Source organism: Triturus cristatus, chromosome 3_2, assembly GCF_964204655.1.
Source record: "Triturus cristatus chromosome 3_2, aTriCri1.1, whole genome shotgun sequence".
Lineage (NCBI taxonomy): Eukaryota > Metazoa > Chordata > Amphibia > Caudata > Salamandridae > Triturus > Triturus cristatus.
In genome coordinates, this window is record NC_140584.1 from 486,476 (window position 1) to 511,528 (window position 25,053).

The window sequence follows — 25,053 nt, forward strand, 5'->3', positions numbered from 1 at the left end:
TAAGAGTTAAGACCTTAACCATTAGGCCAGAGTACGAGTCTAAGACCTTAGCTATTAGGCCAGAGTAAGAGTTAAGACCTTAACCAGTAGGCTAGAGTAAGAGTTAAGACCTTAACCATTAGGCCAGAGTACGAGTCTAAGACCTTAGCTATTAGGCCAGAGTAAGAGTTAAGACCTTAGCTATTAGGCCAGAGTAAGAGTTGAGACCTTGACCAGTAGGCCAGAGTAAGAGTTAAGACCTTAACCAGTAGGCCAGAGTACGAGTCTAAGACCTTAGCTATTAGGCAAGAGTAAGAGTTAAGACCTTAGCTATTAGGCCAGAGTACGAGTCTAAGACCTTAGCTATTAGGGCAGAGTAAGAGTTAAGACCTTAACCAGTAGGCCAGAGTAAAAGTTAAGACCTTAGCTATTATGCCAGAGTAAGAGTTAAGACCTTAACCAGTAGGCCAGAGTAAGAGTTAAGACATTAACCATTAGGCCAGAGTACGAGTCTAAGACCTTAGCTATTAGGCCAGAGTAAGAGTTAAGACCTTAACCAGTAGGCCAGAGTACGAGTCTAAGACCTTAGCTATTAGGCAAGAGTAAGAGTTAAGACCTTAGCTATTATGCCAGAGTACGGGTCTAAGACCTTAGCTATTAGGGCAGAGTAAGAGTTAAGACCTTAACCAGTAGGCCAGAGTAAAAGTTAAGACCTTAGCTATTATGCCAGAGTAAGAGTTAAGACCTTAACCATTAGGCCAGAGTACGAGTGTAAGACCTTAGCTATTAGGCCAGAGTAAGAGTTAAGACCTTAGCTATTAGGCCAGAGTAAGAGTTAAGACCTTAGCTATTAGGCCAGAGTAAGAGTTAAGACCTTAACCAGTAGGCCAGAGTAAGAGGTAAGACCTTAACCAGTAGGCCAGAGTAAGAATTAAGACCTTAGCTATTAGGCCAGAGTAAGAGTTAAGACCTTAACCATTAGGTCAGTGTAAGAGTTAAGACCTTAACCATTAGGTGAGAGTACGAGTCTAAGACCTTAGCTATTAGGCCAGAGTACGAGTCTAAGACCTTAGCTATTAGGCCAGAGTAAGAGTTAAAACCTTAACCAGTAGGCCAGAGTAAGAGTTAAGACCTTAACCATTAGGCTAGATTACGAGTCTAAAACCTTAGCTATTAGGCCAGAGTAAGAGATAAGACCTTAGCTATTAGGCCAGAGTAAGAGTTGAGACCTTAACCATTAGGCCAGAGTACGAGTCTAAGACCTTAACCAGTAGGCCAGAGTAAGAGTTAAGACCTTAACCATTAGGCCAGAGTATGAGTCTAAGACCTTAACCAGTAGGCCAGAGTAAGAGTTTAAGACCTTAGCTATTAGGACAGAGTAAGAGTTGAGACCTTAACCATTAGGCCAGAGTATGAGTCTAAGACCTTAGCTATTAGGCCAGAGTAAGAGTTAAGACCTTAACCAGTAGGCCAAAGTAAGAGTTAAGACCTTAAGCAGTAGGCCAGAGTACGAGTCTAAGACCTTAGCTATTAGGCCAGAGTAAGAGTTAAGACCTTAACCATTAGGCCAGAGTTCAAGTCTAAGACCTTAGCTATTAAGCCAGAGTAAGAGTTAAGACCTTAGCTATTAGGCCAGAGTAAGAGTTAAGACCTTAACCAGTAGGCCAGAGTAAGAGTTAAGACCTTAACCATTAGGTCAGAGTATGAGTCTAAGACCTTAGATATTAGGCCAGAGTAAGAGTTAAGACCTTAGCTATTAGGCCAGAGTAAGAGTTAAGACCTTAACCAGTAGGGCAGAGTAAGAGTTAAGACCTTAACCAGAAGGCCAGAGTACGAGTCTAAGACCTTAGCTATTAGGCCAGAGTAAGAGTTAAGACCTTAGCTATTAGGCCAGAGTACGAGTCTAAGCCCTTAGCTATTAGGCCAGAGTAAGAGGTAAGACCTTAACCAGTAGGCCAGAGTAAGAGTTAAGACCTTAGCTATTAGGCCAGAGTAAGAGTTAAGACCTTAACCATTAGGTCAGTGTACGAGTCTAAGACCTTAGCTATTAGGCCAGAGTACGAGTCTAAGACCTTAGCTATTAGGCCAGAGTAAGAGTTAAGACCTTAACCAGTAGGCCAGAGTAAGAGTTAAGACCTTAACCATTAGGCCAGAGTACGACTCTAAGACCTTAGCTATTAGGCCAGAGTAAGAGTTAAGACGTTAGCTATTAGGCCAGAGTAAGAGTTGAGACCTTAACCATTAGGCCAGAGTACGAGTCTAAGACCTTAACCAGTAGGCCAGAGTAAGAGTTAAGACCTTAACCATTAGGCCAGAGTACGAGTCTAAGACCTTAACCAGTAGGCCAGAGTAAGAGTTAAGACCTTAACCATTAGGCCAGAGTACGAGTCTAAGACCTTAGCTATTAGGCAGGAGTAAGAGTTAAGACCTTAGCTATTAGGCCAGAGTAAGAGTTAAGACCTTAACTAGTAGGCCAGAGTAAGAGTTAAGACCTTAACCATTAGGCCAGAGTATGATTCTAAGACCTTAGCTATTAGGCCAGAGCACGAGTCTAAGACCTTAGCTATTAGGCCAGAGTAAGAGTTAAGACCTTAGCTATTAGGCCAGAGTAAGAGTTGAGACCTTGACCAGTAGGCCAGAGTAAGAGTTAAGACCTTAACCAGTAGGCCAGAGTACGAGTCTAAGACCTTAGCTATTAGGCAAGAGTAAGAGTTAAGACCTTAGCTATTAGGCCAGAGTACGAGTCTAAGACCTTAGCTATTAGGGCAGAGTAAGAGTTAAGACCTTAACCAGTAGGCCAGAGTACGAGTCTAAGACCTTAGCTATTAGGCAAGAGTAAGAGTTAAGACCTTAGCTATTATGCCAGAGTACGGGTCTAAGACCTTAGCTATTAGGGCAGAGTAAGAGTTAAGACCTTAACCAGTAGGCCAGAGTAAAAGTTAAGACCTTAGCTATTATGCCAGAGTAAGAGTTAAGACCTTAACCATTAGGCCAGAGTACGAGTGTAAGACCTTAGCTATTAGGCCAGAGTAAGAGTTAAGACCTTAGCTATTAGGCCAGAGTAAGAGTTAAGACCTTAGCTATTAGGCCAGAGTAAGAGTTAAGACCTTAACCAGTAGGCCAGAGTAAGAGGTAAGACCTTAACCAGTAGGCCAGAGTAAGAATTAAGACCTTAGCTATTAGGCCAGAGTAAGAGTTAAGACCTTAACCATTAGGTCAGTGTAAGAGTTAAGACCTTAACCATTAGGTGAGAGTACGAGTCTAAGACCTTAGCTATAAGGCCAGAGTACGAGTCTAAGACCTTAGCTATTAGGCCAGAGTAAGAGTTAAAACCTTAACCAGTAGGCCAGAGTAAGAGTTAAGACCTTAACCATTAGGCCAGATTACGAGTCTAAAACCTTAGCTATTAGGTAAGAGTAAGAGTTAAGACCTTAGCTATTAGGCCAGAGTAAGAGTTGAGACCTTAACCATTAGGCCAGAGTACGAGTCTAAGACCTTAACCAGTAGGCCAGAGTAAGAGATAAGACCTTAACCATTAGGCCAGAGTACGAGTCTAAGACCTTAACCAGTAGGCCAGAGTAAGAGTTTAAGACCTTAGCTATTAGGACAGAGTAAGAGTTGAGACCTTAACCATTAGGCCAGAGTATGAGTCTAAGACCTTAGCTATTAGGCCAGAGTAAGAGTTAAGACCTTAACCAGTAGGCCAAAGTAAGAGTTAAGACCTTAAGCAGTAGGCCAGAGTACGAGTCTAAGACCTTAGCTATTAGGCCAGAGTAAGAGTTAAGACCTTAACCATTAGGCCAGAGTTCAAGTCTAAGACCTTAGCTATTAAGCCAGAGTAAGTGTTAAGACCTTAACCAGTAGGCCAGAGTAAGAGTTAAGACCTTAACCATTAGGCCAGAGTACGAGTCTAAGATCTTAGCTATTAGGCCAGAGTAAGAGTTAAGACCTTAGCTATTAGGACAGAGTAAGAGTTGAGACCTTAGCGATTAGGCCAGAGTAAAAGTTAAGACCTTAAACAGTAGGCCAGAGTACGAGTCTAAGACCTTAGCTACTAGGCCAGATTAAGAGTTAAGACCTTAGCTATTAGACCAGATTACGAGTCTAAGACCTTTGCTATTAAGGCAGAGTAAGAGTTAAGACCTTAACCAGTAGGCCAGAGTAAGAGTTAAGACCTTAGCTATTAGGCCAGAGTAAGAGTTAAGACCTTAACCATTAGGCCAGAGTACGAGTGTAAGACCTTAGCTATTAGGCCAGAGTAAGAGTTAAGACCTTAGCTATTAGGCCAGAGTAAGAGTTAAGACCTTAGCTTTTAGGCCAGAGTAAGAGTTAACACCTTAGCTATTAGGCCAGAGTACGAGTCTAAGCCCTTAGCTATTAGGCCAGAGTAAGAGGTAAGACCTTAACCAGTAGGCCAGAGTAAGAGTTAAGACCTTAACCATTAGGTCAGTGTACGAGTCTAAGACCTTAGCTATTAGGCCAGAGTACGAGTCTAAGACCTTAGCTATTAGGCCAGAGTAAGAGTTAAGACCTTAACCAGTAGGCCAGAGTAAGAGTTAAGACCTTAACCATTAGGCCAGAGTACGAGTCTAAGACCTTAGCTATTAGGCCAGAGTAAGAGTTAAGACGTTAGCTATTAGGCCAGAGTAAGAGTTGAGACCTTAACCATTAGGCCAGAGTACGAGTCTAAGACCTTAACCAGTAGGCCAGAGTAAGAGTTAAGACCTTAACCATTAGGCCAGAGTACGAGTCTAAGACCTTAACCAGTAGGCCAGAGTAAGAGTTAAGACCTTAGCTATTAGGCCAGAGTAAGAGTTAAGACCTTAACCATTAGGCCAGAGTATGATTCTAAGACCTTAGCTATTAGGCCAGAGCACGAGTCTAAGACCTTAGCTATTAGGCCAGAGTAAGAGTTAAGACCTTAGCTATTAGGCCAGAGTAAGAGTTGAGACCTTGACCAGTAGGCCAGAGTAAGAGTTAAGACCTTAACCAGTAGGCCAGAGTACGAGTCTAAGACCTTAGCTATTAGGCAAGAGTAAGAGTTAAGACCTTAGCTATTAGGCCAGAGTTCGAGTCTAAGACCTTAGCTATTAGGGCAGAGTAAGAGTTAAGACCTTAACAAGAAGGCCATAGTAAGAGTTAAGACCTTAGCTATTAGGCCAGATTAAGAGTTAAGACCTTAACCATTAGGCCAGAGTACGAGTGTAAGACCTTAGCTATTAGGCCAGAGTAAGAGTTAAGACCTTAACCAGTAGGCCAGAGTAAGAGTTAAGACCTTAACCATTAGGTCAGAGTATGAGTCTAAGACCTTAGCTATTAGGCCAGAGTAAGAGTTAAGACCTTAGCTATTAGGCCAGAGTAAGAGTTAAGACCTTAACCAGTAGGGCAGAGTAAGAGTTAAGACCTTAACCAGAAGGCCAGTGTACGAGTCTAAGACCTTAGCTATTAGGCCAGAGTAAGAGTTAAGACCATAGCTATTAGGCCAGAGTACGAGTCTAAGCCCTTAGCTATTAGGCCAGAGTAAGAGGTAAGACCTTAACCAGTAGGCCAGAGTAAGAGTTAAGACCTTAGCTATTAGGCCAGAGTAAGAGTTAAGACCTTAACCATTAGGTCAGTGTACGAGTCTAAGACCTTAGCTATTAGGCCAGAGTACGAGTCTAAGACCTTAGCTATTAGGCCAGAGTAAGAGTTAAGACCTTAACCAGTAGGCCAGAGTAAGAGTTAAGACCTTAACCATTAGGTCAGAGTACGAGTCTAAGACCTTAGCTATTAGGCCAGAGTAAGAGTTAAGACCTTAGCTATTAGGCCATAGTAAGAGTTGAGACCTTAACCATTAGGCCAGAGTACGAGTCTAAGACCTTAACCAGTAGGCCAGAGTAAGAGTTAAGACCTTAACCATTAGGCCAGAGTACGAGTCTAAGACCTTAACCAGTAGGCCAGAGTAAGAGTTAAGACCTTATCCATTAGGCCAGAGTACGAGTCTAAGACCTTAGCTATTAGGCAGGAGTAAGAGTTAAGACCTTAGCTATTAGGCCAGAGTAAGAGTTAAGACCTTAACTAGTAGGCCAGAGTAAGAGTTAAGACCTTAACCATTAGGCCAGAGTATGATTCTAAGACCTTAGCTATTAGGCCAGAGCACGAGTCTAAGACCTTAGCTATTAGGCCAGAGTAAGAGTTAAGACCTTAGCTATTAGGCCAGAGTAAGAGTTAAGACCTTAACTAGTAGGCCAGAGTAAGAGTTAAGACCTTAACCATTAGGCTAGAGTACGAGTCTAAGACCTTAGCTATTAGGCCAGAGTAAGAGTTAAGACCTTAACTAGTAGGCCAGAGTAAGAATTAAGACCTTAACCATTAGGCCAGAGTACGATTCTAAAACCTTAGCTATTGGGCCAGAGTACGAGTTAAGACCTTAGCTATTAGGCCAGAGTAAGAGTTAAGACCTTAACCAGTAGGCCAGAGTAAGAGTTAAGACCTTAGCTATTAGGCCAGAGTAAGAGTTAAGACCTTAACCAGTAGGCCAGAGTAAGAGTTAAGACCTTAACCAGAAGGCCAGAGTACGAGTCTAAGACCTTAGCTATTAGGGCAGAGTAAGTGTTAAGACCTTAGCTATTAGGCCAGAGTATGAGTCTAAGCCCTTAGCTATTAGGCCAGAGTGAGAGATAAGACCTTAACCAGTAGGCCAGAGTAAGAGTTAAGACCTTAGCTATTAGGCCAGAGTAAGAGTTAAGACCTTAACCATTAGGTCAGTGTACAAGTCTAATACCTTAGCTATTAGGCCAGAGTACGAGTCTAAGACCTTAGCTATTAGGCAAGAGTAAGAGTTAAGACCTTAGCTATTAGGCCAGAGTAAGAGTTAAGACCTTAACCATTAGGCCAGAGTACGAGTCTAAGACCTTAGCTATTAGGCCAGAGTAAGAGTTAAGACCTTAACCAGTAGGCTAGAGTAAGAGTTAAGACCTTAACCATTAGGCCAGAGTACGAGTCTAAGACCTTAGCTATTAGGCCAGAGTAAGAGTTAAGACCTTAGCTATTAGGCCAGAGTAAGAGTTGAGACCTTGACCAGTAGGCCAGAGTAAGAGTTAAGACCTTAACCAGTAGGCCAGAGTACGAGTCTAAGACCTTAGCTATTAGGCAAGAGTAAGAGTTAAGACCTTAGCTATTAGGCCAGAGTACGAGTCTAAGACCTTAGCTATTAGGGCAGAGTAAGAGTTAAGACCTTAACCAGTAGGCCAGAGTAAAAGTTAAGACCTTAGCTATTATGCCAGAGTAAGAGTTAAGACCTTAACCAGTAGGCCAGAGTAAGAGTTAAGACATTAACCATTAGGCCAGAGTACGAGTCTAAGACCTTAGCTATTAGGCCAGAGTAAGAGTTAAGACCTTAACCAGTAGGCCAGAGTACGAGTCTAAGACCTTAGCTATTAGGCAAGAGTAAGAGTTAAGACCTTAGCTATTATGCCAGAGTACGGGTCTAAGACCTTAGCTATTAGGGCAGAGTAAGAGTTAAGACCTTAACCAGTAGGCCAGAGTAAAAGTTAAGACCTTAGCTATTATGCCAGAGTAAGAGTTAAGACCTTAACCATTAGGCCAGAGTACGAGTGTAAGACCTTAGCTATTAGGCCAGAGTAAGAGTTAAGACCTTAGCTATTAGGCCAGAGTAAGAGTTAAGACCTTAGCTATTAGGCCAGAGTAAGAGTTAAGACCTTAACCAGTAGGCCAGAGTAAGAGGTAAGACCTTAACCAGTAGGCCAGAGTAAGAATTAAGACCTTAGCTATTAGGCCAGAGTAAGAGTTAAGACCTTAACCATTAGGTCAGTGTAAGAGTTAAGACCTTAACCATTAGGTGAGAGTACGAGTCTAAGACCTTAGCTATTAGGCCAGAGTACGAGTCTAAGACCTTAGCTATTAGGCCAGAGTAAGAGTTAAAACCTTAACCAGTAGGCCAGAGTAAGAGTTAAGACCTTAACCATTAGGCTAGATTACGAGTCTAAAACCTTAGCTATTAGGCCAGAGTAAGAGATAAGACCTTAGCTATTAGGCCAGAGTAAGAGTTGAGACCTTAACCATTAGGCCAGAGTACGAGTCTAAGACCTTAACCAGTAGGCCAGAGTAAGAGTTAAGACCTTAACCATTAGGCCAGAGTATGAGTCTAAGACCTTAACCAGTAGGCCAGAGTAAGAGTTTAAGACCTTAGCTATTAGGACAGAGTAAGAGTTGAGACCTTAACCATTAGGCCAGAGTATGAGTCTAAGACCTTAGCTATTAGGCCAGAGTAAGAGTTAAGACCTTAACCAGTAGGCCAAAGTAAGAGTTAAGACCTTAAGCAGTAGGCCAGAGTACGAGTCTAAGACCTTAGCTATTAGGCCAGAGTAAGAGTTAAGACCTTAACCATTAGGCCAGAGTTCAAGTCTAAGACCTTAGCTATTAAGCCAGAGTAAGAGTTAAGACCTTAGCTATTAGGCCAGAGTAAGAGTTAAGACCTTAACCAGTAGGCCAGAGTAAGAGTTAAGACCTTAACCATTAGGTCAGAGTATGAGTCTAAGACCTTAGCTATTAGGCCAGAGTAAGAGTTAAGACCTTAGCTATTAGGCCAGAGTAAGAGTTAAGACCTTAACCAGTAGGGCAGAGTAAGAGTTAAGACCTTAACCAGAAGGCCAGAGTACGAGTCTAAGACCTTAGCTATTAGGCCAGAGTAAGAGTTAAGACCTTAGCTATTAGGCCAGAGTACGAGTCTAAGCCCTTAGCTATTAGGCCAGAGTAAGAGGTAAGACCTTAACCAGTAGGCCAGAGTAAGAGTTAAGACCTTAGCTATTAGGCCAGAGTAAGAGTTAAGACCTTAACCATTAGGTCAGTGTACGAGTCTAAGACCTTAGCTATTAGGCCAGAGTACGAGTCTAAGACCTTAGCTATTAGGCCAGAGTAAGAGTTAAGACCTTAACCAGTAGGCCAGAGTAAGAGTTAAGACCTTAACCATTAGGCCAGAGTACGACTCTAAGACCTTAGCTATTAGGCCAGAGTAAGAGTTAAGACGTTAGCTATTAGGCCAGAGTAAGAGTTGAGACCTTAACCATTAGGCCAGAGTACGAGTCTAAGACCTTAACCAGTAGGCCAGAGTAAGAGTTAAGACCTTAACCATTAGGCCAGAGTACGAGTCTAAGACCTTAACCAGTAGGCCAGAGTAAGAGTTAAGACCTTAACCATTAGGCCAGAGTACGAGTCTAAGACCTTAGCTATTAGGCAGGAGTAAGAGTTAAGACCTTAGCTATTAGGCCAGAGTAAGAGTTAAGACCTTAACTAGTAGGCCAGAGTAAGAGTTAAGACCTTAACCATTAGGCCAGAGTATGATTCTAAGACCTTAGCTATTAGGCCAGAGCACGAGTCTAAGACCTTAGCTATTAGGCCAGAGTAAGAGTTAAGACCTTAGCTATTAGGCCAGAGTAAGAGTTGAGACCTTGACCAGTAGGCCAGAGTAAGAGTTAAGACCTTAACCAGTAGGCCAGAGTACGAGTCTAAGACCTTAGCTATTAGGCAAGAGTAAGAGTTAAGACCTTAGCTATTAGGCCAGAGTACGAGTCTAAGACCTTAGCTATTAGGGCAGAGTAAGAGTTAAGACCTTAACCAGTAGGCCAGAGTACGAGTCTAAGACCTTAGCTATTAGGCAAGAGTAAGAGTTAAGACCTTAGCTATTATGCCAGAGTACGGGTCTAAGACCTTAGCTATTAGGGCAGAATAAGAGTTAAGACCTTAACCAGTAGGCCAGAGTAAAAGTTAAGACCTTAGCTATTATGCCAGAGTAAGAGTTAAGACCTTAACCATTAGGCCAGAGTACGAGTGTAAGACCTTAGCTATTAGGCCAGAGTAAGAGTTAAGACCTTAGCTATTAGGCCAGAGTAAGAGTTAAGACCTTAGCTATTAGGCCAGAGTAAGAGTTAAGACCTTAACCAGTAGGCCAGAGTAAGAGGTAAGACCTTAACCAGTAGGCCAGAGTAAGAATTAAGACCTTAGCTATTAGGCCAGAGTAAGAGTTAAGACCTTAACCATTAGGTCAGTGTAAGAGTTAAGACCTTAACCATTAGGTGAGAGTACGAGTCTAAGACCTTAGCTATTAGGCCAGAGTACGAGTCTAAGACCTTAGCTATTAGGCCAGAGTAAGAGTTAAAACCTTAACCAGTAGGCCAGAGTAAGAGTTAAGACCTTAACCATTAGGCCAGATTACGAGTCTAAAACCTTAGCTATTAGGTAAGAGTAAGAGTTAAGACCTTAGCTATTAGGCCAGAGTAAGAGTTGAGACCTTAACCATTAGGCCAGAGTACGAGTCTAAGACCTTAACCAGTAGGCCAGAGTAAGAGATAAGACCTTAACCATTAGGCCAGAGTACGAGTCTAAGACCTTAACCAGTAGGCCAGAGTAAGAGTTTAAGACCTTAGCTATTAGGACAGAGTAAGAGTTGAGACCTTAACCATTAGGCCAGAGTATGAGTCTAAGACCTTAGCTATTAGGCCAGAGTAAGAGTTAAGACCTTAACCAGTAGGCCAAAGTAAGAGTTAAGACCTTAAGCAGTAGGCCAGAGTACGAGTCTAAGACCTTAGCTATTAGGCCAGAGTAAGAGTTAAGACCTTAACCATTAGGCCAGAGTTCAAGTCTAAGACCTTAGCTATTAAGCCAGAGTAAGTGTTAAGACCTTAACCAGTAGGCCAGAGTAAGAGTTAAGACCTTAACCATTAGGCCAGAGTACGAGTCTAAGATCTTAGCTATTAGGCCAGAGTAAGAGTTAAGACCTTAGCTATTAGGACAGAGTAAGAGTTGAGACCTTAGCGATTAGGCCAGAGTAAAAGTTAAGACCTTAAACAGTAGGCCAGAGTACGAGTCTAAGACCTTAGCTACTAGGCCAGATTAAGAGTTAAGACCTTAGCTATTAGACCAGATTACGAGTCTAAGACCTTTGCTATTAAGGCAGAGTAAGAGTTAAGACCTTAACCAGTAGGCCAGAGTAAGAGTTAAGACCTTAGCTATTAGGCCAGAGTAAGAGTTAAGACCTTAACCATTAGGCCAGAGTACGAGTGTAAGACCTTAGCTATTAGGCCAGAGTAAGAGGTAAGACCTTAGCTATTAGGCCAGAGTAAGAGTTAAGACCTTAGCTTTTAGGCCAGAGTAAGAGTTAACACCTTAGCTATTAGGCCAGAGTACGAGTCTAAGCCCTTAGCTATTAGGCCAGAGTAAGAGGTAAGACCTTAACCAGTAGGCCAGAGTAAGAGTTAAGACCTTAACCATTAGGTCAGTGTACGAGTCTAAGACCTTAGCTATTAGGCCAGAGTACGAGTCTAAGACCTTAGCTATTAGGCCAGAGTAAGAGTTAAGACCTTAACCAGTAGGCCAGAGTAAGAGTTAAGACCTTAACCATTAGGCCAGAGTACGAGTCTAAGACCTTAGCTATTAGGCCAGAGTAAGAGTTAAGACGTTAGCTATTAGGCCAGAGTAAGAGTTGAGACCTTAACCATTAGGCCAGAGTACGAGTCTAAGACCTTAACCAGTAGGCCAGAGTAAGAGTTAAGACCTTAACCATTAGGCCAGAGTACGAGTCTAAGACCTTAACCAGTAGGCCAGAGTAAGAGTTAAGACCTTAGCTATTAGGCCAGAGTAAGAGTTAAGACCTTAACCATTAGGCCAGAGTATGATTCTAAGACCTTAGCTATTAGGCCAGAGCACGAGTCTAAGACCTTAGCTATTAGGCCAGAGTAAGAGTTAAGACCTTAGCTATTAGGCCAGAGTAAGAGTTGAGACCTTGACCAGTAGGCCAGAGTAAGAGTTAAGACCTTAACCAGTAGGCCAGAGTACGAGTCTAAGACCTTAGCTATTAGGCAAGAGTAAGAGTTAAGACCTTAGCTATTAGGCCAGAGTACGAGTCTAAGACCTTAGCTATTAGGGCAGAGTAAGAGTTAAGACCTTAACAAGAAGGCCATAGTAAGAGTTAAGACCTTAGCTATTAGGCCAGATTAAGAGTTAAGACCTTAACCATTAGGCCAGAGTACGAGTGTAAGACCTTAGCTATTAGGCCAGAGTAAGAGTTAAGACCTTAACCAGTAGGCCAGAGTAAGAGTTAAGACCTTAACCATTAGGCCAGAGTACGAGTCTAAGATCTTAGCTATTAGGCCAGAGTAAGAGTTAAGACCTTAGCTATTAGGACAGAGTAAGAGTTGAGACCTTAGCGATTAGGCCAGAGTAAAAGTTAAGACCTTAAACAGTAGGCCAGAGTACGAGTCTAAGACCTTAGCTACTAGGCCAGATTAAGAGTTAAGACCTTAGCTATTAGACCAGATTACGAGTCTAAGACCTTTGCTATTAAGGCAGAGTAAGAGTTAAGACCTTAACCAGTAGGCCAGAGTAAGAGTTAAGACCTTAGCTATTAGGCCAGAGTAAGAGTTAAGACCTTAACCATTAGGCCAGAGTACGAGTGTAAGACCTTAGCTATTAGGCCAGAGTAAGAGGTAAGACCTTAGCTATTAGGCCAGAGTAAGAGTTAAGACCTTAGCTTTTAGGCCAGAGTAAGAGTTAACACCTTAGCTATTAGGCCAGAGTACGAGTCTAAGCCCTTAGCTATTAGGCCAGAGTAAGAGGTAAGACCTTAACCAGTAGGCCAGAGTAAGAGTTAAGACCTTAACCATTAGGTCAGTGTACGAGTCTAAGACCTTAGCTATTAGGCCAGAGTACGAGTCTAAGACCTTAGCTATTAGGCCAGAGTAAGAGTTAAGACCTTAACCAGTAGGCCAGAGTAAGAGTTAAGACCTTAACCATTAGGCCAGAGTACGAGTCTAAGACCTTAGCTATTAGGCCAGAGTAAGAGTTAAGACGTTAGCTATTAGGCCAGAGTAAGAGTTGAGACCTTAACCATTAGGCCAGAGTACGAGTCTAAGACCTTAACCAGTAGGCCAGAGTAAGAGTTAAGACCTTAACCATTAGGCCAGAGTACGAGTCTAAGACCTTAACCAGTAGGCCAGAGTAAGAGTTAAGACCTTAGCTATTAGGCCAGAGTAAGAGTTAAGACCTTAACCATTAGGCCAGAGTATGATTCTAAGACCTTAGCTATTAGGCCAGAGCACGAGTCTAAGACCTTAGCTATTAGGCCAGAGTAAGAGTTAAGACCTTAGCTATTAGGCCAGAGTAAGAGTTGAGACCTTGACCAGTAGGCCAGAGTAAGAGTTAAGACCTTAACCAGTAGGCCAGAGTACGAGTCTAAGACCTTAGCTATTAGGCAAGAGTAAGAGTTAAGACCTTAGCTATTAGGCCAGAGTACGAGTCTAAGACCTTAGCTATTAGGGCAGAGTAAGAGTTAAGACCTTAACAAGAAGGCCATAGTAAGAGTTAAGACCTTAGCTATTAGGCCAGATTAAGAGTTAAGACCTTAACCATTAGGCCAGAGTACGAGTGTAAGACCTTAGCTATTAGGCCAGAGTAAGAGTTAAGACCTTAACCAGTAGGCCAGAGTAAGAGTTAAGACCTTAACCATTAGGTCAGAGTATGAGTCTAAGACCTTAGCTATTAGGCCAGAGTAAGAGTTAAGACCTTAGCTATTAGGCCAGAGTAAGAGTTAAGACCTTAACCAGTAGGGCAGAGTAAGAGTTAAGACCTTAACCAGAAGGCCAGTGTACGAGTCTAAGACCTTAGCTATTAGGCCAGAGTAAGAGTTAAGACCATAGCTATTAGGCCAGAGTACGAGTCTAAGCCCTTAGCTATTAGGCCAGAGTAAGAGGTAAGACCTTAACCAGTAGGCCAGAGTAAGAGTTAAGACCTTAGCTATTAGGCCAGAGTAAGAGTTAAGACCTTAACCATTAGGTCAGTGTACGAGTCTAAGACCTTAGCTATTAGGCCAGAGTACGAGTCTAAGACCTTAGCTATTAGGCCAGAGTAAGAGTTAAGACCTTAACCAGTAGGCCAGAGTAAGAGTTAAGACCTTAACCATTAGGTCAGAGTACGAGTCTAAGACCTTAGCTATTAGGCCAGAGTAAGAGTTAAGACCTTAGCTATTAGGCCATAGTAAGAGTTGAGACCTTAACCATTAGGCCAGAGTACGAGTCTAAGACCTTAACCAGTAGGCCAGAGTAAGAGTTAAGACCTTAACCATTAGGCCAGAGTACGAGTCTAAGACCTTAACCAGTAGGCCAGAGTAAGAGTTAAGACCTTATCCATTAGGCCAGAGTACGAGTCTAAGACCTTAGCTATTAGGCAGGAGTAAGAGTTAAGACCTTAGCTATTAGGCCAGAGTAAGAGTTAAGACCTTAACTAGTAGGCCAGAGTAAGAGTTAAGACCTTAACCATTAGGCCAGAGTATGATTCTAAGACCTTAGCTATTAGGCCAGAGCACGAGTCTAAGACCTTAGCTATTAGGCCAGAGTAAGAGTTAAGACCTTAGCTATTAGGCCAGAGTAAGAGTTAAGACCTTAACTAGTAGGCCAGAGTAAGAGTTAAGACCTTAACCATTAGGCTAGAGTACGAGTCTAAGACCTTAGCTATTAGGCCAGAGTAAGAGTTAAGACCTTAACTAGTAGGCCAGAGTAAGAATTAAGACCTTAACCATTAGGCCAGAGTACGATTCTAAAACCTTAGCTATTGGGCCAGAGTACGAGTTAAGACCTTAGCTATTAGGCCAGAGTAAGAGTTAAGACCTTAACCAGTAGGCCAGAGTAAGAGTTAAGACCTTAGCTATTAGGCCAGAGTAAGAGTTAAGACCTTAACCAGTAGGCCAGAGTAAGAGTTAAGACCTTAACCAGAAGGCCAGAGTACGAGTCTAAGACCTTAGCTATTAGGGCAGAGTAAGTGTTAAGACCTTAGCTATTAGGCCAGAGTATGAGTCTAAGCCCTTAGCTATTAGGCCAGAGTGAGAGATAAGACCTTAACCAGTAGGCCAGAGTAAGAGTTAAGACCTTAGCTATTAGGCCAGAGTAAGAGTTAAGACCTTAACCATTAGGTCAGTGTACAAGTCTAATACCTTAGCTATTAGGCCAGAGTACGAGTCTAAGACCTTAGGTATTAGGCCAGAGTAAGAGTTAAGACCTTAACCAGTAGGCCAGAGTAAGAGTTAAGACCTTAGCTATTAGGCCAGAGTAAGAGTTGAGACCTTAACCATTAGGCCAGAGTACGAGTCTAAGACCTTAACCAGTAGGCCAGAGTAAGAGTTAAGACCTTAACCATTAGGCCAGAGTACGAGTCTAAGACCTTAACCAGTAGGCCAGAGTAAGAGTTTAAGACCTTAGCTATTAGGACAGAGTAAGAGTTGAGACCTTAACCATTAGGCCAGAGTATGAGTCTAAGACCTTAGCTATTAGGCCAGAGTAAGAGTTAAGACCTTAACCAGTAGGCCAAAGTAAGAGTTAAGACCTTAAGCAGTAGGCCAGAGTACGAGTCTAAGACCTTAGCTATTAGGCCAGAGTAAGAGTTAAGACCTTAACCATTAGGCCAGAGTTCAAGTCTAAGACCTTAGCTATTATGCCAGAGTAAGTGTTAAGACCTTAACCAGTAGGCCAGAGTAAGAGTTAAGACCTTAACCATTAGGCCAGAGTACGAGTCTAAGACCTTAGCTATTAGGCCAGAGTAAGAGTTAAGACCTTAAATATGAGGACAGAGTAAGAGTTGAGACCTTAGCGATTAGGCCAGAGTAAAAGTTAAGACCTTAAACAGTAGGCCAGAGTACGAGTCTAAGACCTTAGCTACTAGGCCAGATTAAGAGTTAAGACCTTAGCTATTAGACCAGATTACGAGTCTAAGACCTTAGCTATTAGGCCAGAGTAAGAGTTAAGACCTTAACAAGTAGGCCAGAGTAAGAGTTAAGACCTTAACCTGTAGGCCATAGTACGAGTCTAAGACCTTAGCTACTAGGCCAGATTAAGAGTTAAGACCTTAGCTATTAGACCAGATTATGAGTCTAAGACCTTTGCTATTAGGCCAGAGTAAGAGTTAAGACCTTAGCTATTAGGCCAGAGTAAGAGTTAAGACCTTAACCAGTAGGCCAGAGTAAGAGTTAAGACCTTAACCATTAGGCCAGAGTACGAGTCTAAGACCTTAGCTATTAGACCAGAGTAAGAGTTAAGACCTTAACCAGTAGGCCAGAGTAAGAGTTAAGACCTTAACCATTAGGCCAGAGTACGAGTCTAAGACCTTAGCTATTAGGCCAGAGTAAGAGTTAAGACCGTAGCTATTAGGCCAGAGTAAGAGTTGAGACCTTGACCAGTAGGCCAGAGTAAGAGTTAAGACCTTAGCTATTAGGCCAGAGTACGAGTCTAAGACTTTAGCTATTAGGGCAGAGTAAGAGTTAAGACCTTAACCAGTAGGCCAGAGTAAGAGTTAAGACCATAGCTATTAGGCCAGAGTAAGAGTTAAGACCTTAACCATTAGGCCAGAGTACGAGTGTAAGACCTTAGCTATTAGGCCAGAGTGAGAGTTAAGACCTTAACCAGTAGGCCAGAGTAAGAGTTAAGACCTTAACCATTAGGTCAGAGTATGAGTCTAAGACATTAGCTATTAGGCCAGAGTAAGAGTTAAGACCTTAGCTATTAGGCCAGAGTAAGAGTTAAGACCTTAGCTATTAGGCCAGAGTAAGAGTTAAGACCTTAACCAGTAGGGCAGAGTAAGAGTTAAGACCTTAACCAGAAGGCCAGAGTACGAGTCTAAGACCTTAGCTATTAGGCCAGAGTAAGAGTTAAGACCTTAGCTATTAGGCCAGAGTACGAGTCTAAGCCCTTAGCTATTAGGCCAGAGTAAGAGGTAAGACCTTAACCAGTAGGCCAGAGTAAGAGTTAAGACCTTAGCTATTAGGCCAGAGTAAGAGTTAAGACCTTAACCATTAGGTCAGTGTACGAGTCTAAGTCCTTATCTATTAGGCCAGAGTACGAGTCTAAGACCTTAGCTATTAGGCCAGAGTAAGAGTTAAGACCTAAACCAGTAGGCCAGAGTAAGAGTTAAGACCTTAACCAGTAGGCCAGAGTATGAGTCTAAGACTTTAGCTATGAGGCCAGAGTAAGAGTTAAGACCTTAGCTATTAGGCCAGAGTACGAGTCTAAGACCTTAACCAGTAGGCCAGAGTAAGAGTTAAGACCTTTACCATTAGGCCAGAGTACGAGTCTAAGACCTTAGCTATTAGGCAGGAGTAAGAATTAAGACCTTAGCTATTAGGCCAGAGTAAGAGTTAAGACCTTAACCAGTAGGCCAGAGTACGAGTCTAAGACCATAGCTATTAGGCCAGAGTAAGAGTTAAGACCTTAACCAGTAGGCCAGAGTAAGAGTTAAGACCTTAACCATTAGGCCAGAGTACGAGTCTAAGACCTTAGCTATTAGGCCAGAGTAAGAGATAAGACCTTAGCTATTAGGCCAGAGTAAGAGTTAAGACCTTAACCAGTAGGCCAGAGTAAGAGTTAAGACCTTAGCTATTAGTCCAGAGAAAGAGTTAAGACCTTAACCATTAGGCCAGAGTACGAATCTAAGACCTTAGCTACTAGGCCAGAGTACGAGTCTAAGACCTTAGCTATTAGGTCAGAGTAAGAGTTAAGACCTTAACCAGTAGGCCAGAGTAAGAATTAAGACCTTAACCATTAGGCCAGAGTACGAGTCTAAGACCTTAGCTATTAGACCAGAGTAAGAGTTAAGACCTTAGCTATTAGGCCAGAGTAAGAGTTAAGACCTTAACCATTAGGCCAGAGTACGAGTCTAAGACCTTAGCTATTAGGCCAGAGTAAGAGTTAAGACCTTAACCAGTAGGCCAGAGTAAGAGTTAAGACCTTAACCATTAGGCCAGAGTACGAGTCTAAGACCTTAGCTATTAGGCCAGAGTAAGAGTTAAGACCTTAGCTATTAGGCCAGAGTAAGAGTTGAGACCTTGACCAGTAGGCCAGAGTACGAGTCTAAGACCTTAACCAGTAGGCCAGAGTAAGAGTTAAGACCTTAACCATTAGGCCAGAGTACGAGTCTAAGACCTTAACCAGTAGGCCAGAGTAAGAGTTAAGACCTTATCCATTAGGCCAGAGTACGAGTCTAAGACCTTAGCTATTAGGCAGGAGTAAGAGTTAAGACCTTAGCTATTAGGCCAGAGTAAGAGTTAAGACCTTAACTAGTAGGACAGAGTAAGAGTTAAGACCTTAACCATTAGGCCAGAGTATGATTCTAAGACCTTAGCTATTAGGCCAGAGCACGAGTCTAAGACCTTAGCTATTAGGCCAGAGTAAGAGTTAAGACCTTAGCTATTAGGCCAGAGTAAGAGTTAAGACCTTAACTAGTAGGCCAGAGTAAGAGTTAAGACCTTAACCATTAGGCTAGAGTACGAGTCTAAGACCTTAGCTATTAGGCCAGAGTAAGAGTTAAGACCTTAACTAGTAGGCCAGAGTAAGAATTAAGACCTTAACCATTAGGCCAGAGTACGATTCTAAAACCTTAGCTATTAGGCCAGAGTACGAGTTAAGACCTTAGCTATTAGGCCAGAGTAAGAGTTAAGACCTTAACCAGTAGGCCAGAGTAAGAGTTAAGACCTTAGCTATTAGGCCAGAGTAAGAGTTAAGACCTTAACCAGTAGGCCAGAGTAAGAGTTAAGACCTTAACCAGAAGGCCAGAGTACGAGTCTAAGACCTTAGCTATTAGGGCAGAGTAAGTGTTAAGACCTTAGCTATTAGGCCAGAGTATGAGTCTAAGCCCTTAGCTATTAGGCCAGAGTGAGAGATAAGACCTTAACCAGTAGGCCAGAGTAAGAGTTAAGACCTTAGCTATTAGGCCAGAGTAAGAGTTAAGACCTTAACCATTAGGTCAGTGTACGAGTCTAAGACCTTAGCTATTAGGCCAGAGTACGAGTCTAAGACCTTAGCTATTAGGCCAGAGTAAGAGTTAAGACCTTAACCAGTAGGCCAGAGTAAGAGTTAAGACCTTAACCATTAGGCCAGAGTACGAGTCTAAGACCTTAGCTATTAGGCCAGAGTAAGAGTTAAGACCTTAGCTATTAGGCCAGAGTAAGAGTTGAGACCTTAACCATTAGGCCAGAGTACGAGTCTAAGACCTTAACCAGTAGGCCAGAGTAAGAGTTAAGACCTTAACCATTAGGCCAGAGTACGAATCTAAGACCTTAGCTACTAGGCCAGAGTACGAGTCTAAGACCTTAGCTATTAGGTCAGAGTAAGCGTTAAGACCTTAACCAGTAGGCCAGAGTAAGAGTTAAGACCTTAACCATTAGGCCAGAGTACGAGTCTAAGACCTTAGCTATTAGGCCAGAGTAAGAGTTAAGACCTTAGCTATTAGGCCAGAGTAAGAGTTAAGACCTTAACCATTAGGCCAGAGTACGAGTCTAAGACCTTAGCTATTAGGCCAGAGTAAGAGTTAAGACCTTAACCAGTAGGCCAGAGTAAGAGTTAAGACCTTAACCATTAGGCCAGAGTACGAGTCTAAGACTGTAGCTATTAGGCCAGAGTAAGAGTTAAGACCTTAGCTATTAGGCCAGAGTAAGAGTTGAGACCTTGACCAGTAGGCCAGAGTAAGAGTTAAGACCTTAACCAGTAGGCCAGAGTACGAGTCTAAGACCTTAGCTATTAGGCAAGAGTAAGAGTTAAGACCTTAGCTATTAGGCCAGAGTACGAGTCTAAGACCTTAGCTATTAGGGCAGAGTAAGAGTTAAGACCTTAACCAGTAGGCCAGAGTAAAAGTTAAGACCTTAGCTATTATGCCAGAGTAAGAGTTAGGACCTTAACCATTAGGCCAGAGTACGAGTGTAAGACCTTAGCTATTAGGCCAGAGTAAGAGTTACGACCTTAGCTATTAGGCCAGAGTAAGAGTTAAGACCTTAACCAGTAGGCCAGAGTAAGAGGTAAGACCTCAACCAGTAGGCCAGAGTAAGAGTTAAGACCTTAGCCATTAGGCCAGAGTAAGAGTTAAGACCTTAACCATTAGGTCAGTGTAAGATTTAAGACCTTAACCATTAGGTCAGAGTACGAGTCTAAGACCTTAGCTATTAGGCCAGAGTAAGAGTTAAAACCTTAACCAGTAGGCCAGAGTAAGAGTTAAGACCTTAACCATTAGGCCAGATTACGAGTCTAAAACCTTAGCTATTAGGCCAGAGTAAGAGTTAAGACCTTAGCTATTAGGCCAGAGTAAGAGTTGAGACCTTAACCATTAGGCCAGAGTACGAGTCTAAGACCTTAACCAGTAGGCCAGAGTAAGAGTTAAGACCTTAACCATTAGGCCAGAGTACGAGTCTAAGACCTTAACCAGTAGGCCAGAGTAAGAGTTTAAGACCTTAGCTATTAGGACAGAGTAAGAGTTGAGACCTTAACCATTAGGCCAGAGTATGAGTCTAAGACCTTAGCTATTAGGCCAGAGTAAGAGTTAAGACCTTAACCAGTAGGCCAAAGTAAGAGTTAAGACCTTAAGCAGTAGGCCAGAGTACGAGTCTAAGACCTTAGCTATTAGGCCAGAGTAAGAGTTAAGGCCTTAACCATTAGGTCAGAGTACAAGTCTAAGACCTTAGCTATTAAGCCAGAGTAAGTGTTAAGACCTTAACCAGTAGGCCAGAGTAAGAGTTAAGACCTTAACCATTAGGCCAGAGTACGAGACTAAGACCTTAGCTATTAGGCCAGAGTAAGAGTTAAGACCTTATCTATTAGGACAGAGTAAGAGTTGAGACCTTAGCGATTAGGCCAGAGTAAGAGTTAAGACCTTAAACAGTAGGCCAGAGTACGAGTCTAAGACCTTAGCTATTAGGCCAGAGTAAGAGTTAAGACCTTAGCTATTAGGCCAGAGTAACAGTTAAGACCTTAACCAGTAGGCCAGAGTAAGAGGTAAGACCTTAACCATTAGGCCAGAGTACGGGTCTAAGACCTTAGCTATCAGGCCAGAGTACGAGTCTAAGACCTTAGCTACTAGGCCAGAGTACGAGTCTAAGACCTTAGCTATTAGGCCAGAGTAAGAGTTAAGACCTTAACCAGTAGGCCAGAGTAAGAGTTAAGACCTTAACCTGTAGGCCATAGTACGAGTCTAAGACCTTAGCTACTAGGCCAGATTAAGAGTTAAGACCTTAGCTATTAGACCAGATTATGAGTCTAAGACCTTTGCTATTAGGCCAGAGTAAGAGTTAAGACCTTAGATATTAGGCCAGAGTAAGAGTTAAGACCTTAACCAGTAGGCCAGAGTAAGAGTTAAGACCTTAACCATTAGGCCAGAGTACGAGTCTAAGACCTTAGCTATTAGACAAGAGTAAGAGTTAAGACCTTAACCAGTAGGCCAGAGTAAGAGTTAAGACCTTAACCATTAGGCCAGAGTACGAGTCTAAGACCTTAGCTATTAGGCCAGAGTAAGAGTTAAGACCGTAGCTATTAGGCCAGAGTAAGAGTTGAGACCTTGACCAGTAGGCCAGAGTAAGAGTTAAGACCTTAGCTATTAGGCCAGAGTACGAGTCTAAGACCTTAGCTATTAGGGCAGAGTAAGAGTTAAGACCTTAACCAGTAGGCCAGAGTAAGAGTTAAGACCATAGCTATTAGGCCAGAGTAAGAGTTAAGACCTTAACCATTAGGCCAGAGTACGAGTGTAAGACCTTAGCTATTAGGCCAGAGTGAGAGTTAAGACCTTAACCAGTAGGCCAGAGTAAGAGTTAAGACCTTAATCATTAGGTCAGAGTATGAGTCTAAGACCTTAGCTATTAGGCCAGAGTAAGAGTTAAGACCTTAGCTATTAGGCCAGAGTAAGAGTTAAGACCTTAACCAGTAGGGCAGAGTAAGAGTTAAGACCTTAACCAGAAGGCCAGAGTACGAGTCTAAGACCTTAGCTATTAGGCCAGAATAAGAGTTAAGACCTTAGCTATTAGGCCAGAGTACGAGTCTAAGCCCTTAGCTATTAGGCCAGAGTAAGAGGTAAGACCTTAACCAGTAGGCCAGAGTAAGAGTTAAGACCTTAGCTATTAGGCCAGAGTAAGAGTTAAGACCTTAACCATTAGGTCAGTGTACGAGTCTAAGACCTTATCTATTAGGCCAGAGTACGAGTCTAAGACCTTAGCTATTAGGCCAGAGTAAGAGTTAAGACCTTAACCAGTAGGCCAGAGTAAGAGTTAAGACCTTAACCAGTAGGCCAGAGTATGAGTCTAAGACTTTAGCTATTAGGCCAGAGTAAGAGTTAAGACCTTAGCTATTAGGCCAGAGTACGAGTCTAAGACCTTAACCAGTAGGCCAGAGTAAGAGTTAAGACCTTAACCATTAGGCCAGAGTACGAGTCTAAGACCTTAGCTATTAGGCAGGAGTAAGAGTTAAGACCTTAGCTATTAGGCCAGAGTAAGAGTTAAGACCTTAACCAGTAGGCCAGAGTACGAGTCTAAGACCATAGCTATTAGGCCAGAGTAAGAGTTAAGACCTTAACCAGTAGGCCAGAGTAAGAGTTAAGACCTTAACCATTAGGCCAGAGTACGAGTCTAAGACCTTAGCTATTAGGCCAGAGTAAGAGATAAGACCTTAGCTATTAGGCCAGAGTAAGAGTTAAGACCTTAACCAGTAGGCCAGAGTAAGAGTTAAGACCTTAGCTATTAGTCCAGAGAAAGAGTTAAGACCTTAACCATTAGGCCAGAGTACAAATCTAAGACCTTAGCTACTAGGCCAGAGTACGAGTCTAAGACCTTAGCTATTAGGTCAGAGTAAGAGTTAAGACCTTAACCAGTAGGCCAGAGTAAGAATTAAGACCTTAACCATTAGGCCAGAGTACGAGTCTAAGACCTTAGCTATTAGGCCAGAGTAAGAGTTAAGACCTTAGCTATTAGGCCAGAGTAAGAGTTAAGACCTTAACCATTAGGCCAGAGTACGAGTCTAAGACCTTAGCTATTAGGCCAGAGTAAGAGTTAAGACCTTAACCAGTAGGCCAGAGTAAGAGTTAAGACCTTAACCATTAGGCCAGAGTACGAGTCTAAGACCTTAGCTATTAGGCCAGAGTAAGAGTTAAGACCTTAGCTATTAGGCCAGAGTAAGAGTTGAGACCTTGACCAGTAGGCCACAGTAAGAGTTAAGACCTTAACCAGTAGGCCAGAGTACGAGTCTAAGACCTTAGCTATTAGGCAAGAGTAAGAGTTAAGACCTTAGCTATTAGGCCAGAGTACAAGTCTAAGACCTTAGCTATTAGGGCAGAGTAAGAGTTAAGACCTTAACCAGTAGGCCAGAGTAAATTTAAGACCTTAGCTATTATGCCAGAGTAAGAGTTAAGACCTTAACCAGTAGGCCAGAGTAAGAGTTAAGACCTTAACCATTAGGCCAGAGTACGAGTCTAAGACCTTAGCTATTAGGCCAGAGTAAGAGTTAAGACCTTAACCAGTAGGCCAGAGTACGAGTCTAAGACCTTAGCTATTAGGCAAGAGTAAGAGTTAAGACCTTAGCTATTAGGCCAGAGTACAGGTCTAAGACCTTAGCTATTAGGGCAGAGTACGAGTTAAGACCTTAACCAGTAGGCCTGAGTAAAAGTTAAGACCTTAGCTATAATGCCAGAGTAAGAGTTAAGACCTTAACCATTAGGCCAGAGTACGAGTGTAAGACCTTAGCTATTAGGCCAGAGTAAGAGTTAAGACCTTAGCTATTAGGCCAGAGTAAGAGTTAAGACCTTAGCTATTAGGCCAGAGTAAGAGTTAAGACCTTAACCAGTAGGCCAGAGTAAGAGGTAAGACCTTAACCAGTAGGCCAGAGTAAGAATTAAGACCTTAGCTATTAGGCCAGAGTAAGAGTTAAGACCTTAACCATTAGGCCAGATTACGAGTCTAAAACCTTAGCTATTAGGCCAGAGTAAGAGTTAAGACCTTAGCTATTAGGCCAGAGTAAGAGTTGAGACCTTAACCATTAGGCCAGAGTACGAGTCTAAGACCTTAACCAGTAGGCCAGAGTAAGAGTTAAGACCTTAACCATTAGGCCAGAGTACGAGTCTAAGACCTTAACCAGTAGGCCAGAGTAAGAGTTTAAGACCTTAGCTATTAGGACAGAGTAAGAGTTGAGACCTTAACCATTAGGCCAGAGTATGAGTCTAAGACCTTAGCTATTAGGCCAGAGTAAGAGTTAAGACCTTAACCAGTAGGCCAAAGTAAGAGTTAAGACCTTAAGCAGTAGGCCAGAGTACAAGTCTAAGACCTTAGCTATTAGGCCAGAGTAAGAGTTAAGACCTTAACCATTAGGACAGAGTACAAGTCTAAGACCTTAGCTATTAAGCCAGAGTAAGTGTTAAGACCTTAACCAGTAGGCCAGAGTAAGAGTTAAGACCTTAACCATTAGGCCAGAGAACGAGTCTAAGACCTTAGCTATTAGGCCAGAGTAAAAGTTAAGACCTTAGCTATTAGGACAGAGTAAGAGTTGAGACCTTAGCGATTAGGCCCGAGTAAAAGTTAAGACCTTAAACAGTAGGCCAGAGTACGAGTCTAAGACCTTAGCTACTAGGCCAGATTAAGAGTTAAGACCTTAGCTATTAGACCAGATTACGAGTCTAAGACCTTTGCTATTAGGCCAGAGTAAGAGTTAAGACCTTAGCTATTAGGCCAGAGTAAGAGTTAAGACCTTAACCAGTAGGCCAGAGTAAGAGTTAAGACCTTAACAATTAGGACATAGTACGAGTCTAAGACCTTAGCTATTAGACCAGAGTAAGAGTTAAGACCTTAACCAGTAGGCCAGAGTAAGAGTTAAGACCTTAACCATTAGGCCAGAGTACGAGTCTAAGACCTTAGCTATTAGGCCAGAGTAAGAGTTAAGACCGTAGCTATTAGGCCAGAGTAAGAGTTGAGACTTTGACCAGTAGGCCAGAGTAAGAGTTAAGACCTTAACCAGTAGGCCAGAGTACGAGTCTAAGACCTTAGCTATTAGGCAAGAGTAAGAGTTAAGACCTTAGCTATTAGGCCAGAGTACGAGTCTAAGACCTTAGCTATTAGGGCAGAGTAAGAGTTAAGACCTTAACCAGTAGGCCAGAGTAAGAGTTAAGACCTTAGCTATTAGGCCAGAGTAAGAGTTGAGACCTTAACCATCAGGCCAGAGTACGAGTGTAAGACCTTAGCTATTAGGCCAGAGTAAGAGTTAAGACCTTAACCAGTAGGCCAGAGTAAGAGTTAAGACCTAA